This window comes from Primulina tabacum, chromosome 5 (assembly GCF_025594145.1).
Source record: "Primulina tabacum isolate GXHZ01 chromosome 5, ASM2559414v2, whole genome shotgun sequence".
Taxonomy (NCBI): Eukaryota; Viridiplantae; Streptophyta; class Magnoliopsida; order Lamiales; family Gesneriaceae; genus Primulina; species Primulina tabacum.
Genome location: NC_134554.1, coordinates 19,245,918 through 19,265,431, shown reverse-complemented (window position 1 = coordinate 19,265,431; position 19,514 = coordinate 19,245,918). Strand labels below are relative to the sequence as shown.

Below are 19,514 nucleotides of genomic sequence, written 5' to 3'. Positions count from 1 at the left end.
AAAGAAGACAATGAAACGCAAACTGATTGTCAGTGAAACTGATTCTGAGAAGACTCCCTCTCCTAAAATCGCCAAGAAGCCCAGAACTCTGAAGACAAAACCAGCGATTATTCTGAGCACCATCCCAACTGACAGGCTAACACAATCTGGAGCTGAACAGCCGATCAAGGCTACTCTTTTGAGAGCAATACCAGTTGAATCTTCAACTGAAGATCAGTTGCCTCCTCATGCTGCTCAACTCAAAAATACTATCCCCGAGTCTGGTGATAAGAAGAAATTTGCTGGAGTTAAAGCTCCACTGATCACTATCTCTGGCCCAATTTCTTTGCCATTTGCCAGACCCAAAGGGTAGCACGTTTTCTTGTAAGAAAAAGAACGTGAATATTCAGAAATTTGCAAGGAAGAGGCTGAGATGGTGACTGCTGAAAGAAGAGCTTAGAACCCTAGCTTTTCACTTTTTTAGTGTGTGTAAAAGTGTGAGTGTGTGTGTTTGTGCGTGCGCGCGTGAGTTTTAAAGGCTCTCTTCTTTTTTTAAAAAAAATTTAATTAAATTAAATTAATTAAATGGCTAAACTACTAATTAGGCTAAATAATTCAACCCACAAAATTTATAAAATAATAAATCACAAGTTAAAGAATTAACTCCTAATTTTCAAAATTTGAAAATAAGATGTTCATCTAATAAATTAAATTTGACCTTAAAATGCTATATTTCATAAATAATTAAAAATAAATAATTTATTATTTAAGAAATACTTTTAATATGTTTTGGGATGTTTTAAGGAGTTTGGTAAAGCTTCGGGTCAAATTTTAGAAGTCTAGGGGCAAAATGGTCATTTTGAGTTTCCAGGAGCAAAATGGTCATTTTGCACCTGGGGTGAGATTTTGGTCCTGGCAACGCCCTGAGCACATTTTTCATCATATTTTAAATGTTTATGCATCATGATCATGATTTTTAAGAATTTATGATAATGTACGTTGCATGCTTGGTTTTAAGGAATATTGCATATGTGCATTATTTTTATAAGTAATGAAAATGATGATATTTCGAATGATGAGAATTAGTTGTGACTATCCAAGTATATGTAAATGCTTAAGACGCATATGTAAATGCTGATAATGAGGACTAGGCACAGTGGGTGGATAATCCTGTCACTGATATCCGACAGCCGCCGGATACCACAGTTGTTCTATGTATGATGGATTCATCGTAAATGATGATGTACGATAGTCACCTCTAATGAACTGAATTCACTAAAGGAAACGATAAACGATGAATGATATTGTACGATATTTTTCACTGATGTATGTCATGTATATGTACTTGTTATTTCTGGTATAGGCGTGTTAAGTCTTTAGACTTACAATCAAATGCATGCGCCAAAAACAAATATATAGAGACAATGTAATACAAAAATATTAAGAACGGAACAACACAAATTTCTAGTGGTTCTAAAAATGTTTCCACTCGTCGATGTTAGTTTTATAACACTCAATAGCTTCCGCCAAGAGTTCATGGAGTACCTTCACTCATAAAAATAATAATTCTTTTTTAAGGATATTTTTATTAAAATTATTAGATTGAACATCTTACTTTAATATATATATTAATATATATATATATATATATATATATTAATATTATGCAATTAAAAAAATCTTCAATAGGTTGAGTTACGCTCTTACACGAGAGTAGGTCTCTTGTGAGACGGTCTCATAAATATTTATCTATGACGGGTCTATCATACCAATATTCATAATAAAAAAATAACACTCTTAACATAAAAATAATATTTTTTTATGAATGATTCAAATAAAAAATCCGTCTCACAAAATAAGATCAATAATATCGTCACACCCGAATTTTTGCCGTAGACAATTGCCATTGCACCTTACATTCATTAAGAAGACCCCACGTGGAATAGTACGAAATATGCGAAGCCTCTAGGAAAGTCAGAACCGTCAAGCGACGTCGTCTTCTGTCCCTGTAGTTCCATTATTTCCTGTTTGGTTCTGCAGCACGATTCTTCTCTGATCTGAAGGTAATTTTTTCATTTCTCTTTTCTGTTAGTCATGTTTTTTTTTTTTTACATTTCTTCTTGTATTTGCCATTAAATTTTTCTATAGGTCAGCATAAATTCGAATTATCCGGGCCATATCTGACTCGATTTTTCGGCATGCTTGATGTTTGCTATTTGAAAAAAACTTTCATGGGTACTTTTCTTAAATTGATGAACTTAGAATTTAGGGACGGCCAGAAGTTTTGGGTGGTTTAGAATTAGATTGTTTAAGGTTGAGCAGGTGTTCGTTTAACCTGACTGATATTGTTTGCATGGCTTAAAATTTCCATCTTCACCAGAGTTGGGTATTCTGTTCATTATATTTGTGTAATTTAGGTATTAAATCCTATTCTGATATTTTTTTTGCATGTTATGGATTGAAACTTTGAACCTTTCGATTTATAAAGGACAGTGGTTATAAAAGAACTGAATTTTCTCTCTTTTGAGCGCTGATAGTTGACGGATTTTATGTTTGATCAAGGTTTTCTGATAGGTTTTGTTTTTGTAGGAAAATTAGGGTACTCACATTCGGAATATGGCAACTGGGTTTGGGGAATCCATGAGCAGGCATCCCCCAAGCCCTTCTTGTTCCGGTAGTAATAGTAACAGTGATACTGGAAATTTGAGTGTAATATATGCTTCGATTTGGCACAAGATCCAATTGTTAGCCTTTGTGGTCATCTTTTCTGATGGCCTTGTCTGTATAAGTGGCTTCATATTCACTCTCGTTCCCAAGAATGCCCTGTCTGCAAGGCCCATATCCAGGAGGAGAAGTTAGTCCCTCTATATGGCCGTGGAAACAACTCAACTGATCCTCGATCTAGATCAATTCCAGGAATGGAGATTCCGCATCGTCCCTCTGCGCAAAGACCTGAGACAGCTCCTCGGGATCCTAATGCCAATGCTTTTGCACCGCAAGGATTTTGATTTATGGGAGGATTTGGTCCATTTGGGGGTTTTGCACCAATGGCTACTGCCAATTTCGGGAACTTTACATTCTCTGCTGCATTAGGTGGCTTGCTTCCATCTTTCTTTAACATGCAAGTGCATGGATTTCCTAATGCCAACATGTATGGAGCGGGACATGGTTTCCACCATGGGTTCAACTGCATTCCATGGTGGACATGCTCAGGGTCTCCCCCGACGTGTAAATCAGGAACAGCAGACAGATTCTTTGTTGAAGATTCTCTTGTTAGTAATTGGTTTGAGTGTGTTCCTGACATTGATTTGGAGTTGAGGAGAATCTGCCCTTTGTAGCTTAATTTACCGAGAGTGTTCAATATTTTATTGGTTCCTCCATCTTCTAGTTCTTTAGCTTTGTGCCAGTTATATTTTCTTGTATTTGGTACTGTTTTGGTGGAGAAATCGTCGTATGATGTGGGCTGAAGTTAGGGGTGTCAATCGGGTGGGTTGGGTCGGGTTTCGTGTCAACCCGCGAAATTTTTTTTATTTTTTTTCAACCCGAACCCAACCCGAACCCGAAGCAACCCGAAAACCCTCAACCCGAACACGAACCCGTATAACTCGATTCAACCTGTTTAACCCGCCTAATCTGAATTTTATTTATTTTTTAAATTTTTTTAAAAAAATTAATGAAAAAAATTCAAAAAATAAAAAATAATAATATTTTAATTTAAACACATAATAACAAAATTTTCGATTTCAATCTGAAATTTTAATCGTAGAAAATTAAAAGTATATTTACTAAATCAAATAAAAAATTGTTAAAAAAATAAAAATATGCAAAATAAATATTAGATGATGAAAATTTATCATATAAATATACAATAAATTTTGTTCTAGGTATACAATATATAAATATAGGTAATATTTTCAAAGAAAAAAGTTCGCGGGTCAACCCGCGATCCAACCCGACCCAACCCGAAACCCTGCCTAACATGACACTAACCCGAATCAACCCAACCCGAACCCCAAAAACCCCAACCCTGAACCTGATTTTTTTCGTGTTGGGTCGTGTCGTATTTTGACACCCCTAGCTGAAGTTATATAATATCACTAACATGATATGTTAATGTTTTCGCTGCTCATATTGGTATTCCTCTTTGTATCTACTTGTCTCTTGCAAATGTTCACTTTATGTACAAGAAACAATGTACACGAGTTCAGTGCTGAAGTTGAACATCAATAGCATGGTGGTTGTCAAGTTAAGTTTTTTGGTTTGCTTATGTACTCAGTTATTTGTCGGTTTCGAAGCGTGGGTTGGCTTGGACTACGAGGTCATCATTTCTCCGAAAATAAACTAGACCGTTTTGATTTGTCATTCTGTTGGAACATTTCATGTTCGTAATCTTGATTTTGATGTTAACAAAACTTGTTATTTTGTTTCTAATGAATCTACCTAAGTGCGCAGAAAGCTATCGAGTCTAAATTGAAGCTATCTAGACGCAAGCTGAAAGCGCCAACTGATTGCCCAAACTGAATCAGTTCAACTGATATATCAAAGACCAGTTCAACTGATTGTCCAGCTGATAGGTACTTCAGCAGAAGATCTTCAGAAGCCCGATCAGCTGATGAAGAGTTCAACTGATGAAGAGCTCAGCCGACCAGTTCAACTAAAGCAGTGAAATCAGTTCAGCTGACGAGCCAATTGATTTCACCACATCAGTTCAAGACCAGTTCAACTAACCAGTTCAGAACATCAGTTATGATCCGATCACCTTGCAGAGCACGACAAACTTATCTAAGGGGAATCCAGCTGTGCGCATTAAGGAAAGCAAATGTCCGATCAAAGGAGAATAATGAACGTTGCAGCAGAGCTTAAAGACAAAATGTTCCAGAATGGCTATCGGAAATTACACGACAAATTTTGAGAAACGAATTTCAATAAGGAAGTGTGTGAAGATCAGAAAAGAAGAAAAAAAATAGGGCATGCCAACTGCTTAGTCTAAAAGCAAAATTCTCAGTGTGTGAAAACATTTTCGTGTTGTATTCATATATCAGTTCTCACACACAATCCTCACATATACAGAGAGTATAGCTTATCGATAAGTTGAGTGAGTCTTGCACGAAGACATTAAACTTGTGTATGTAGTCTATGACACATAGACGTTAAACAAGTTTTGGCTGAAAAGTGCTGCCTTGAGTCTAGACTAGGAGTTCAGTTAGGCAATGGTGTAAGTCCTACGCTGTACAAGGTGTATAAATCAAAGTCTTCTAGTGGATCCTACCCGAGGTGATAGAAGGGGTGATGTTGGAGCAGTTAAAATCTCCGAACATCCATAAACATATCTTGTGTATTTAACTGCTTAACTTTTGTTTTAAAGCTGATTTGATCAGTTCAGCTGAAATCAGTTCAGTTCTCAACATAACTGAACTGATACAAGCTCGAATTGATCCCCCTTATATCAGTTAATCAGTTTACACAAGTTAAAAGACTTTCAAACTAGTTAGCTTTCTTAACGAAAGATTATTTCGTGTATTTTTCGCTTGATTTAAAACCAAATTCGATCTAATTCATCGGTGTTTACATTCCTAGAACACGAGTTATTGCAGCTCATTGAGAATATTGTGTTTGAAACACTCTCGTAGGTGTTAGAACCGATCCTTCAATTGGTATCAGAGTTAGTTGTTCTAAGAAAGACATTTGAAAGCTGATATTTTAAATTTGTTTTAAAATTTTTATTTAAAATGGTTTTCAAATTCCTCTTAAAAAATTTATATGAGTTTACCGTGGGAGGAGAGAATATTATTGGATCTGCAACTAACATTGTAGTCACTTCTAATGACTCCGTAACTTTGCTATTTTAGCAGCTTGCAAGGTTTTGAGTCAAACTGACAACAGAACAGCTAAATTGAATCAGTAGACAAGATTTAAGTTGTCAGCCTACCAGTTTTCAGCTGATCAACAGACGAAACCCAACTACACTGAAATGTTGGATGATTAGGAGCTTAATCATCAGCAGTATACTGCCGCTTCATTGCCATATCAGATCAAAGTAGATGATCAATGCGGTTCAACATCAGTTGAGTCCAGTTTGAGTCAGCTCGACCAGTTAGCCATCACAGAGATCAAGTCCAAGGCAAATTAGCTGCTCTTCTAGCAAAGAAACTCAAGATCGATGCAGCATTCAAAACATTCAAGGCAACCAGTTATTGGTATATTAAGGTCTATTATGTATAAACTGAATGATATTTAGTGTTGTTTAAAATATGATATTGTAGTAGCAATTTCCTTTACACATGTTAGTGTGCTTAATATATGATATAAGTTACACTTATTTGATTCAAATAAACATCATGTTTATCAACTTAGTTTCTATGTAACTAAACTATTATCTACATATTTGTTGCCTAAACTGCTTGAATGTTAAATGTTGCTAAAATTTCTTTTTAGATCGCGTAAATGATTATATTTTAAGGGGGAGTTTTTAATTCAGTTCTTGAGGGAGCTTTCTTATCCCTCGAACTGAAAAATGTTTTAACTTGTTTTTAATTCAATTCTTGAGGGGGAGTTTTCATTAATTATCCTAGAACTGAAATTTTGTTTTAATTAAATGTTTTAAATATTTTTTATTCTTACAAATGGGGAGAATTAGTATTAAATTTTTTTCCTTAAAATTTATCGCTTTAATTGATCAAGTTTTGTGATAATAAAAAAGGGAGAGATTGTTGGAACATTTCATATTCGCAATATTGATTTTGATGTTAACAAAACTTCTTATTTTGTTTCCTAATGAATTTACATAAATAGTTTGAACTCTTCCGTTCGGGCAACTATTTGATGTTCTAACTGATCTGGATTTCTTTATTTCTTTTCTCTTTTACCAGCCGGTCTTTGATCAATTTCTATTTTTATTTCTAGTTTTATTTTTTTTTCTTTTCTCTATTTTTTTGCATGTTTATTCAAAAAAAATTAAAATTATGAAAAGTGAATAAAAAAAGAGAGAGAGAGTACGGTAGAGTGAAGTTGTTTGATCCATAAAGCATTTAGTGTTTATTCATTATCTCTCTCATTTGAATCTTGAATGCCTTTAATGCGAGTCTAAGAAAAAAAACTGATGTTTTCTTTGTGTGCAACTGTTTTTGCATTCTTACTGTTACATTTATGGGAAGTTGCTCTTGATGATGTGTTGAAATGACAATTGTACGGGGTTTAGCACACATACCTTTTTTTTTGTGAGCTTTGGGCCTATGAGCAATCATCATATCATGCTCCGTTTTTTTTATTGTGTGTTAGTCATGCATTGTTGATTTTTTAAGAACTTACATTGTTATACATTTCTTTGTTGACATCTTTTGATGGGTTAGTTGCACAAACAAAAGTAAAGGGCATTAGGTTCAAACCGTTTTCTTTCGCATCATCAGTGTCGTTCTTTTGAGCCTACCCTGATTCATTTACCCTTTAGTGAGACAAGTTTGAGCCTGAGCCTATTCTTTGGAAAATAACCACATTACAAGCTATGATAAATCTTTTTTGTTGGTTATTCCTCAATTTGAACCTTAAATTGGAGAATCATACAAACTTTTCACATTTAGCATCGCTTTGAGCCAAGAAAGTGCACATTGTTGTGACCGAGTGATTAATGCTCGAAATCGTTTTCTCAAAAACTTCTTATGCAATATATATATATATATATATATATATATATATATATATATATATACATATATGCATGTATATATGATGAAAAAGGAAAATGAAAAAAAATGGGAGTCGGAAGGAAAATAAGAGCAACAAAGAAGAAAAAAATGTTCTTGGATGTGATAATGATATTGAAGATGTTATTGTTAGTTGGATGCAATTATCTTTATGAAAAGTGTGTATGATTTCTTCAATTCCATAAACACATTGTGCCTTCTTTCCTACCTGACCTCTAGCCACGGTACAACCCATTTACAGCCCTTGTTTGTGCATTTTAATTCATTCATTTGGTGGAAGATGTGATATATTTGCAAGCTTATGGTAAAAATTTTCAGTGTTTTGACATGAGAGCTCCTTGATACATATCTAGACACTTACGAGTGAAATGAGCGAATCCTGTGAGGAGTGTTTGGACCTTATGCATTTTTATTTCTACATATTCAGATGGAAGCAGTTGTTAATAATGTTAATATGCCAGATGCTCAACAATTAAATTTCTTTGGTGCATGAAAAAATATTTTACGGACAAGTGAATGAAGCAGAAAGAGGATAATGAGTTGAGATAATGAATTGAGCTCTTTTATGCTTGAGGACAAGCATGGTTTATGTGTGAGAGATTTGATAGGCTCATAATAGTTTGCATTTTTGTTGTTATATCTCTCATTGTTATCATTATCAACGTGCTTATTGACACATTTTGTGTGATTTTATTGTAGGAGAAAGTTTTCTGCTCTTGCGATAAATCTCGGCTAAAATAGGTGATTTATATCACAATTAAAGTTGTCGATATGATCTTAGTGGAAGACGTGAAGCAGAAAAAAATTCAGAAGTAGTTTTTGGACAATGCGTGATCACACCTTGTGACTACTCATCGGCTGCCTAGTGAGAGTTGAGGAATTTTCATATCAAGGAATAAATATAAGATAGAGTTTTTTCCATAAAAAAATAATCTATATTCTTAGTGGATATTTCTTAATATCTTTTAGATTTTAGTGATTAGATTTTATTTTTAGATTATTGGGCTTTTAATATTTTTGGACCCAAAAATATTTCTTTTTTTCCTACACTATTCCATGAGCAATTAGGCGGCAGAAAAGATTTTTTCTCCAACCTCTCCAACAATTCACGGGAGAGAAGAAAAAAAATGGCGCAAGATTTCTTCTCAATTTTTGTCCACGATTCTAGTATTTTTCCTATCTTTATTTATTTTTTAGGAGATTGTAACCGAGCCATGCTTGGCTAATTTTCTAATCTGACTTAAGGGTTTTTTTTACTGTTTAATTTATCATTGTGAGGTATTTGTGCTTAGATTTAATATTCTTGTTCGTCCAAGTATTTGTCGATTTTTAATTTAATTACATGAGTATTGTATATCGATTAATCTGACAATTTAATTCGATATATGATTTTCTACTGTTATCCATGAATTCAGTGATCCGTAATTGTCATGAACGATTGGTACATGAGTAAAAATAGATAAGGTGTGTTGTGCTATCGTAGCATACTTAATCTAAATAAATCAACAAAACTTGATCTATCAATTGCAGCTATCTCGATTGTTAGATTTTAGGATTAACTATTTTTACAAAATGAAAATGCTATTTTTAATTAATATAGAATGTTATCGTGTCTAGTTAGTTATTGATAAGTTTTGACGGGATGCTGGGTTCGGTCAATTAATTTAGGAAAACACGAGAAATTTAGCGGTTGTCCTTATAATTTTAAGGTTAATTGCTTGGAACAACGTGAATAAATTATTTGTTAGACGATGAACAATGATATAATTAAATAGTAGAACTCCCTTGAATCAGATCTTTCTCATATTAAATTCTTCACTTTATTCTAGTTGTATTAATTGTCATTTAAATTTATTGTTTTCTTTTCTTGGATAAATTTAGTTTAGTATTTTATTAAATTCATATCCAAAAATTCCCCCTTTTATTTGTTTTTATTATCGAAAAAAATCATCCCCCGTTCCCTGTGGATTCGACCATGCTCACCATTACACTAATTTTATCTATAGAGTATGAATTTAAGTTTAGTGGCTCAACGACAACACACCAGCCAGCGTTTGATGGGGATGACTTTCATGAATGCACCCGACAAAGGGGGCGAAACTATAATAGGGCTGAACATAATAAAAATTGCATATTCGCATGGGATGATCGTGTCAATTTGATTGTTGAGGGTGAGTCGGCAAACGAAAATATGGGCATGAAACGTGAGTACGCAATGTGGCATGATAAAATAACTCTTCGTATCACAATCCTCGTCGATCCGCAAATAGGATATGGTTATAGGCCCGGTGGTGCGAATTTTAAGTGTGTTATGGTAAGTTTGTCATTATCTAATTCTTATTCCAATGTACATTACAATATTTTAAATGTTGACCAGTTTAATGATAATTTTTATAATTGTTTTCAGAGGAACGATGCAGAATTTTCGAGGTGATGGTTTCGTGGACTTTCGTTACAAGATCAGCCTCGTGAGGCATTGGGGCCTATTATTACAAAAACTATCCAAATTTGCGAGAGGATTTGTGTAATGCTTGATAAAACATCGAAGCCACATCGATTTCAAGAGCCGCCTCATCCTCATCCTCATCATAATCAAGAATCACCTCATTCGCCTCATTTTGAAGAGTCACCTTAACCACGTTGTGAGTTTTATAACATGGCTAGAACTTATCACACTACATATTACCATGTGTCATGACAACAAGTTCACATGGACTTGGATCATGGTTTCCAAAATCCCAATGAGCCATATATTCCTTTATATATATATATATAACATTTTGATATGGATGGAACTATATTTAGGTTGTGTCATGCACTTGCTCAATAACATTTTCGAATGCGCCCTCATTACCATCATTGTCTGAATGATCACCCGATGGTGTGTCAGGCTCGCTGTCACTATCTAGATTTTCTTGTAATGAAGAATCAGCAAACATTTGATGTGTTGCACTTCATCTGGTTTTAATGTAGCTACTATATGACCGAAACTACCAGCATCTAATATATGAACTGAAACAACCAAAATTTATATTAGCTTCATAAGTTACTTTTGATGCATTTTAATTTGTCAAATGACATATTGAAGCCTGTATTAGAATTCCATTCATGTATATTGTTCGGCCAACGACTATTATCTTTATCCTAATATCTAATAATATATTGATCCCAGTATCCAACACAATTATCCATGGATGTATAAGGTTGGTCCTCATCTTCATGAAAATTAGTCCTCGAAGTACCAACTTGCTGATCAAATCCTATCAGGCTTAGGCCTTGTGTAATACATTGCATGTACGAATCAAGAACATTTGTTATTGTATTATCTTCGATGGTCTCACGTTCAATATACAACTCTATGCGCTGCACATCGGAATTAAGACCCGACAAAAATTGTAAAGTATCATCATCAAAAACAATATGTGTTTCTACTAAACGCGACTTGTCCACATATGAATATTTGGTTAAAAGGTTCAATCTATATTTTGTGTCATCGATATCTGACTTTCGGTGAACTATTTCAATCAATTCATATAATATCGTAGATCTAGATATATGAATTAGTTCACCCCTTTAATACTATAATTGATTGTTTCATGTCTTGCAAAACATTACCATTAATATATAAAATCACTAAAACAGTTTCCATATCTCCATTTAAATATACCAAACAATAAAATAACAATTTAAATAAAATCATGTCAAGTATTACAAATAAAAATAAAACCCACATATTAAAAAATATATGATATTATGAACATAATATAATATATATATATATATATATATAGGATATCAAATAATGTAATGAATATAACATTATAATATGCGTATATATATAATATATTTTGTATATATAATTATTTATACATAAATATTATGTATATATATAGTTTTTGTATATGATTTACACATATATATAATAATTTAATGTACGTACATTTAAAAATATTATTAAATGTTTCTCTAATAATAATTAAATGAAAATTATGGTATATACTTCGATAACTAGAAAGTTATGGATGATGTGTTTCACTAGTGACCAAATCTTCCATTTCTCAAGAACTTAAAAATCATAAATGATTTCTTTGCCGATGACCAATTTCTCCTCAAATCTAACAAAAAAACAATCTATAGATTTCGCATCTAAGTTAAGAAATATAGTTCTTCATATAGATAATCAAGAGCACCGAATTCATAGATTTGTATGCATTTTAAAGAAAAATTTATGCACTCTATCTACGTAAAAAAAATCCGTGATTCAGATAACAACAAAAAAAATAAATTATTTTTACAAAATTTTCGAGATTCGCTTCAAGTTATCCTAAAAATAATGTTTTGATACATCAAATCGAAACCAAAACAATTTTAATTGGACGTCATCTATCAATAATTAAAAAAAATGATGATACATATTTAAAGAAGATGCCTAAAAAGTCTCTCTTCCCATGTGAAAAATTGAATCATGACATAAATGAAGATGTAGACTTAAGGGTTGCGTCGAATCTTTGTAATTCCCTGGTGCCACCGACGAAATAGCAACACGACGATTGGCAAAATTTAGTAAGAGTAATATTACAAAATTGGGTCGATGTTAATCTCAAAAAATAAATAAATGAAGTCAATAGTGTCACGCCCCGAAACTCGGGATTGACACCGACGTCGTTTAACAATCACACAATTGAAAACAACAAGCCTTTGTAGTACAGTTTAAACCGAAACCAGTTTATAATTCATAATTTCCACGAAACAAACATCGTCTTTACAATAAAGAAATCCAACGAAATAGTAAATAATGCGGAAGCGCCTTACAATCCTTTAAATCAGAGAATTCGAAATAAAACCTATTACTAATCTCGTGATTCACCAGCCCAAAACTGTTCGGACTCTTCGTCCTCAACCTGTTCTTCGGACTTATCTGAGAGGGGAGAGTATTTGGGAATACTCAGTAAATGGGGATATTGAACACAACATAACCAATTTAATAACATTTTCGAAACATACATATACATACAGCATGCTTTTCATAATCGTAACATCGTATTCGTAACATAACAACACTGTGATTTTTCACCTTTCAACGGTTTACTGACGTCAGTCCCTAAGTTTTAATCCTCTAAAGAGGCGAGGCCATAAAACGGTTCTATCCCACCATTGAGGGCCGTATGTTGGAATTCCACCCATTTTCTGGGAGTCCTCACAGTGCCAAACATAACGTACCAAAATTTCATAAAATCGTATAGACGGGAGACGGTGCTCGACCGAATTTTTGAAATCAAAAATCGAAAACTTCATATGCATAAAACCGAAATTTAAAACAGTCCACTTACAGTGTTTGAATGCTAAGAAAAACGTGGTGGCTCGGCTTCGGGAATGGATCGCTTCTCGCTCCTTCTTCGGACAGACTTCGGCTTGATCCTAGTCTAGCTTCGGGACGATATTCGGGCAGAATTTTGGCTTAGGGGGAGCTGCTGAATTCGAGATTTTCAGCAAGGGGAATTCGAATTGCTTGAGTGTGAGAATGAGTGGGAGTGGTGGAGTATTTATAGGTGGAGGGAAGGGTGATAATTTTGGTATTCAAATCATACCAAAAGCCATGCCAAATCTCACAATTTTACTCCAATATTTCTTGCAAATTTCGAAAATTATGCTACTTAATTAGTGAGATTATCTTCCAATTCCATGGGATTTAAATCTTTGATTATTTCCCTTATGCTTGGCTCGAAAGTGGTGAGGCTAGGTCATGGGATTTCTTTTGAGCCAACTTTGATGATATAGTTTCCAATTTACCTTGCAACTTCCATGCCTCCATGCATTGTAATACTTAGGCAAGAAATCTAGTAGAAATTCGAAAATAGACAATATTGTGCCTTAGTCTTCTAAGTCTAATATATTATCTCCAATCTTGCAACATATTCTCCCAAATTCGAAATTATGCATGATATTCATAACTTAATGACTTAATATTGTATATCCTAGAGTATCTCCATATTTCCCATATCAAATATTCTCCAATATGTAAATCTTATTTTAATCCAATAATCCAACAAGAATATCTTCTACTCTTAAATTTTATTAAATACACTATTGCAAATTTTCGGCTATCACAAATAGACTCGGTCAAGTTAGCAGCGGCAACAATAATTTTCTGGAAAAATAACTTAATCATTACATAAGTTGGATACATCAAGCAAGATGGGTATAAACTTTTAATCCAGCAAGAAAATGAAAGATGAGACTAAGCAAAATGTGCTACTTTGTTCGCAAATCTACTAACATAACCAGCGTCGATCTACCATAATCAATAAGATCCAAGAAAAATGTGCTAGATAATGAGCTACTTTGTTCGCAAATCTACTAACATAACTAGCGTCGATCTACCATAATCAATAAAATCCAAGAAAATGTGCTAGATAATGAGCTACTTTGTTCGCAAATCTGTCACGCCCCGGGACAGGGGTTGGTTGACACCGGCGTTGCTCTCAAATTCACATTCGAAAACAACAAGCCTCAAAAGTACAGAATTCAGAAACCAGTCTTTTATTCATAATACTGAATAATTCATTATCTGTTACAACTCAAATAACTAATGTTTTACAGCGGAAATGTAAAATTAGACATAACAGTGTCTTATCAAATGCAGCGGAAATAACATGAATAATAGCTGAGAACAGTAGTCTTCTTCACCAGCCCCAGAGTTGATTCTGCTCTTCTTCTTCTAACTTTTCTTCCTCGTTCTTATCTGAGATGGGTTTGGTGGGTGAGTGATGATATGGTTGTCACTCAGTAAGCAGGGGCGGGAATAACTCTCAGTTTTCGAAATCGTTTTCAACAGAAACAGTAATACAATAATATACAGAAACTCTTATTTTCGGAACAGAAATCAGAATTCAGAATTCACAGGTTTCAGAACAGAAATCAGAAATAGTAAGCACTGAGCACGTTAGTGAATTTCATGGCTAAACTGATATCAGTCCCCTATATGTTCTATCCTCTAAGGGGTGAGTCCAGAATCAGAATCAGAATTCAGAATTGTTCAGAAATATATATTCCTATCATTAGTTCACTAGAGAGTTTCAGTACTTCAAAATCATATATCAGAAATCAAACATACAGAAACTGAATCTTTAAAACAGAATTATCAAACGGATTTCAAGATATTTATATATAAGCCCACTTACTATAATTTGCTAGAATTTCGGTTGAAGTCTACTGGAATTCTGATTGCTCTTCCTACTGGATTCTACTGCTCGAAAATAAGTACTCCTTTAGCTCGAATTGTGTAACCCAATTCAGAGGTTTGAGAGTGTTATTTATAGGCCAAATTCTGACTTTTAGCCTCCCAATTAATGACCATAATCTGTCACTAACAGCCTTTATTCCATGTTAATGCTTCAGTTACAAGTCTAAGCTGAATCAGTAACTGTCTGCTGCTTTCTCAGCTCTTCTGCTGTTGGATTCTGTCTGCTGGAAAATACATGTCTGGCTGGAAAAATACCAGCTTCTGAAATATCAGTTGTTGCTGGAATTTCAGGTTCTCACAAAATCTATTAACATAACCAACGTCGATCTACCATAATCAATAAGATCCAAGATGTCGGAAACAAGAAATCCTTGATGGTTAAGAATTTCTCGTGAAGATGTCAACTCTTAGACGACATTAGCAGAATTCGACATCACCCACACATTACAAAAATCACCTTGCAAAACCAGCAGGAAGGTTTTATTTGTAAGTTAAAATTTATAAGTTAGCCTTTTTCTCTAAATCAAATATATTGGCTCTCATCATTTATGGGAAGACACGACTCAGTGTATTTGGTGACAAGACGGCCTTTTGTTTCCTAAATCGATATCAAAATGTACAATCGCCATTTTTAAATTTAATATAATTTAAAATCATTTAATTGAACAATTGCATCAGATCCTCACTTTCTTTTTCATAATATAATATTTTTCTGAAAGAAATTAAAAGGAAAGAAATGGAGCCACGTCAAAGTATAGAGTGGCCAAACATCATGTAATTTAAATTATGAATAAAAGTCAAATGACACTTGGAAATCATTGGCATTTTCGAAATATCATGATTGGAATATATAAAATATTCATAATAATAATAATAATAAACCCATTGCAATTTAATTAATTTCACAGAAGAAAAAACAACCAAACTGAAGCAGTCGGCATGATCTCATTAAGAATTTTCAGGTCAGCTTTATAATTTTTTTCATTATTTTATGTAATTTTTTGTGGGGTTATTTGATTTTAATGAACCTAAGAATTATATTTGTTGTTTCAATCGGTGATCTAAGTTCCCGAATGTGTATCACAAGCACACAAATCATGCAATTTCTTTAAAAATCAATAGCTTATGAAATTAAATTTTACCAAATATTTAATATGAAACAAAAATAATATCTTAAAACTTGGTTGGTAATAATAATAATAATTGTAATAAATCGAAAAGATTTTTGAACCAACCAAAAGTAGTTTCTTCTGTACAGCAACCGATGAATTTCATGATCAAGAAATACTAATGTTGGATTCTGTACTTTGTTCGTACAGTCTAGATCATGGATTTTATGGCTTCCTAATTACCCGAATTCACGGCTCAAAATTCAAATCCACCGTCTCTATACAGTGTCCCAGAATATATATATGTCTTCCTCAAATTCTACGAATAATAATATTTTTTTTGGAAAGTTTATGATCTGTCAAAAGTTTCAAGAATCAAATGAAAACGGAGGTTTCAACAGATCGTAAGGCGCCCAAAGTGCGTCCAATGGGCATGGCCTGTTAGCATCAAGCCTGGCCCATGGCTTCCCTTTCCCACTCCAATGCAGCAAACTGACTGGACCCGGATGCAAATCCCGGCAGAGCCCCGGGAAGTTGTCTCCGCCGAGGCCGTGTTGATTCCACCTGTGATCCACAGGCGCTATTTTTCCGGCGAAAACCAGCAAGAATGGCGGCAATGATCCAAGTTCATATATCCTCATTCTCTTCTGGAGCTCCATCCATTCTTCAATCTTTCTCGTGTAATCCCCTGCCCGCCACCGACGCAGGTCAACACCATCACTCCGGTGTTGAAATAACACGCTTTTCGATCCGCTAATGTTAAGGAAAGCGAAGGGTTTGACCAGAACGTTGGGGTGAAATAGGATGTGAAATTGGCGTTGCAGTACTCCGGAGCCGCCAGGACCTTGTCTCTGCCTAGCGGGGTGGCGGCGAGCTTCGCAATGTCATCGAAAAGGAGTAAGTCAGAGTCCAAATACACGACACTGCGGACGCAGGGAGGCAGGAGGTCAGCTAGGTAGCTTCGAGCGTAGTTAAGAGGACAGTCGAGGGCCGAACGGATGGATGTGGAGATCAGACCCGCCACAGCCGTATCGCTGAACCGGTAGAGTTGGAAGTTTATGTAAGGGAAGGACGCTTTAATCGTCTTGCGTAAATACGAGGCTGAGGTCGAGGCCGAGGCCGAGACGACGAAGTGGAAGAAGATGTTCTGAGGGCAAGAAGTGTGTTGGAGGATGGATAAGATGGCAGCCATGGAGCCTCGAATGTAGGCCAAATCCAATGTCATCGCCACATGGGTAGCTTCCATCGAGCACACCAGCTCTTTGTTGTTGTCGTCGTCATCGTCATTATCGTCGTAAAAATTCGTATTTGAATTAACAATAGAGGGGCAGCCATTGGGGGCATTGTAGAATTTGGGGGCTTCTCTAAATATTTGTGGGATTTTGGTTATTTCATTTTGTTTTGCAAGAGAAGTGGCAAGAAAGAAGCAAGTGGTGATTGTAAAAACTCGAAAGAAGAATGGCTGTGTAGGCTTCTTCATATGTTTCTAGATCTTTTTGACCATTGAGGGAGAGGTGTTTTATATGAGGAGGTTTGGTGAGTTTAAAATAATTGAAGGGCTGCAGCAATTGTACTTAATACAGCTGGATGGGTTGCCGGGCAGCACAGCACAGCCCAGTCAAAGATTTTTATGTGGATTTTCTTGGTTTCATACTATGACTTAGATTTTTCAACACTTTTGTTATGAAATTTTACAAATGGATCGGAGTTGCAAACATGATGCTTGGTCAAATTAAATCTAAAATTTTTATTAAGATGAATTATTGTATTTTTTTTTTGTAGTTAAAAATAATATTAATGACGAGCAAAACAAGAATAGAATTTGCGAAAACTCGAAGAGATGATGGCATTTACGAGTGATGGAAACTGTATGGCTAAGTGGTACAAATCATGAAATTTAAGTTACAGGTTTTTTTTTAACTTTTTGCATGGTGTTGTGGAAGGCATGTCCAAAGTAAATCTAATTTAGTTTTCTTAATTTATTATTATTATAAAGAGAAGGAAAATGTGCTTTGAGTCGGTGAATGTGATACAGCAGACCGGAGGGGGGGAGTCCAGCGATTGTCCTCTTCATTTTTAATATTATTATTACCCTTTTTCCTAACATTTTTAAAGCTGTAAATTCATTTCTCTGACCAAAAATCATAGCTACACCACCGATTTTAGCCTTGAGTTAGCAGTGGCTTTATTATTATTTTATTTTAAATTATACGTCTCAAATATAATTTTTCGATCGTTTTCTCGTTAATATCAATTTTTACACCTCAATAATGTCCACTGAAATTTTAAGTCCAAATATCTTATTTTGAATTATAATTCATATTTATGGCATGATAATATTCATTAAATACATAACTCTCACATGTCAAATACAACAATAATGAAATCTGATCAAAACGAGTGAACAATTGTACCAATTTCCTGGAAATAGAACTCGAGAATCTACTTTGGTCTCACGATTTTCAAATCTTTAGAATAAATCTTACTTATCATGGTTTGTTGATCTTAACCTCTCAATTTAAATACATTTCTTTAATTTTCTCCTTTCTTTTTCATATGATCGATCGCAAAAATGTATTTTAAAATTTTATGCATGAAAATTTTTATTTTACGAAATCGTCCATTCTTGGTAAATAGTGATAATATTGTTTGAACAAACTTAATTATGTGATGACAATTACGTTATTCTTGTATGATTTATTATTATACACCAACTTCTAGCTACTAATTCACAATATATTCACATTTTGTATCCATTTCCAAAAAAAATTTTGTTAGTTTCTGAAGTTTTTCATTAATATGTTTTTATCTCTTTCTATTGGGTACACTAATTATCTTTGTTGGATAAAAAAATCGAAATGTAGTGCTTGAACTGTTGTATATTTTAAAAGATTTGAGTTACACCGTTACCACCAGGTATATATCTTTTGACTTTGGTAAATGCTTGGTACTAATAATTGGTATCAAATTCAAGATCACAAGTTCGATTCTCATTGATCGCAAGAAGTGTAATTATTGAAATTAAGATTATTGGTTGCAATAATTGTCCTTTGTGAGTAGAGTAATCGAAACGTTGTGCTTGAGCTTCTGTAGGATTTAAAAGATTTTAGTTACGTTGTTATCACCAGGTTTATATCTTTTGACTTTGGTAAATGCTTGATCCTAATAATTGGTACCAGACGATTCAAGGTCACGTGTTCGATTCTCATTGATTGCAAGAAGTGTAATTATTGAAAAGAAGATTATTAGTTGCAATAATTGTCCTTTGTGAATAGGGTAATCGAAACGTGCTGCTTGAACTGCTGTAGGATTTAAAAGATTTTAGTTACGTCGTTACCACCATCTATAATTTTTGGTAAAATGAAAAACCTAAGTCCTACAGTTGTAATACTAATACATTAATCAAGAATATCATAAATTTAAATGTGTTATCATAATATGATCATTATTAACCTTCGGATAAAAAAATAATAATAATTCTCC

At 34.1% G+C, this 19,514-nt stretch overlaps 2 pseudogenes; one reads left to right on the top strand and one right to left on the bottom strand.

The window, feature by feature from the left end:
• Positions 1 to 2,048: 2,048 nt before the first annotated feature.
• Positions 2,049 to 3,445, top strand: LOC142547231 (uncharacterized; annotated as a pseudogene).
• A 12,709-nt stretch (positions 3,446 to 16,154) lies between these two features.
• LOC142547230 (putative galacturonosyltransferase-like 1) lies at positions 16,155 to 17,582 on the bottom strand (annotated as a pseudogene).
• Between the last annotated feature and the right edge of the window lie 1,932 nt (positions 17,583 to 19,514).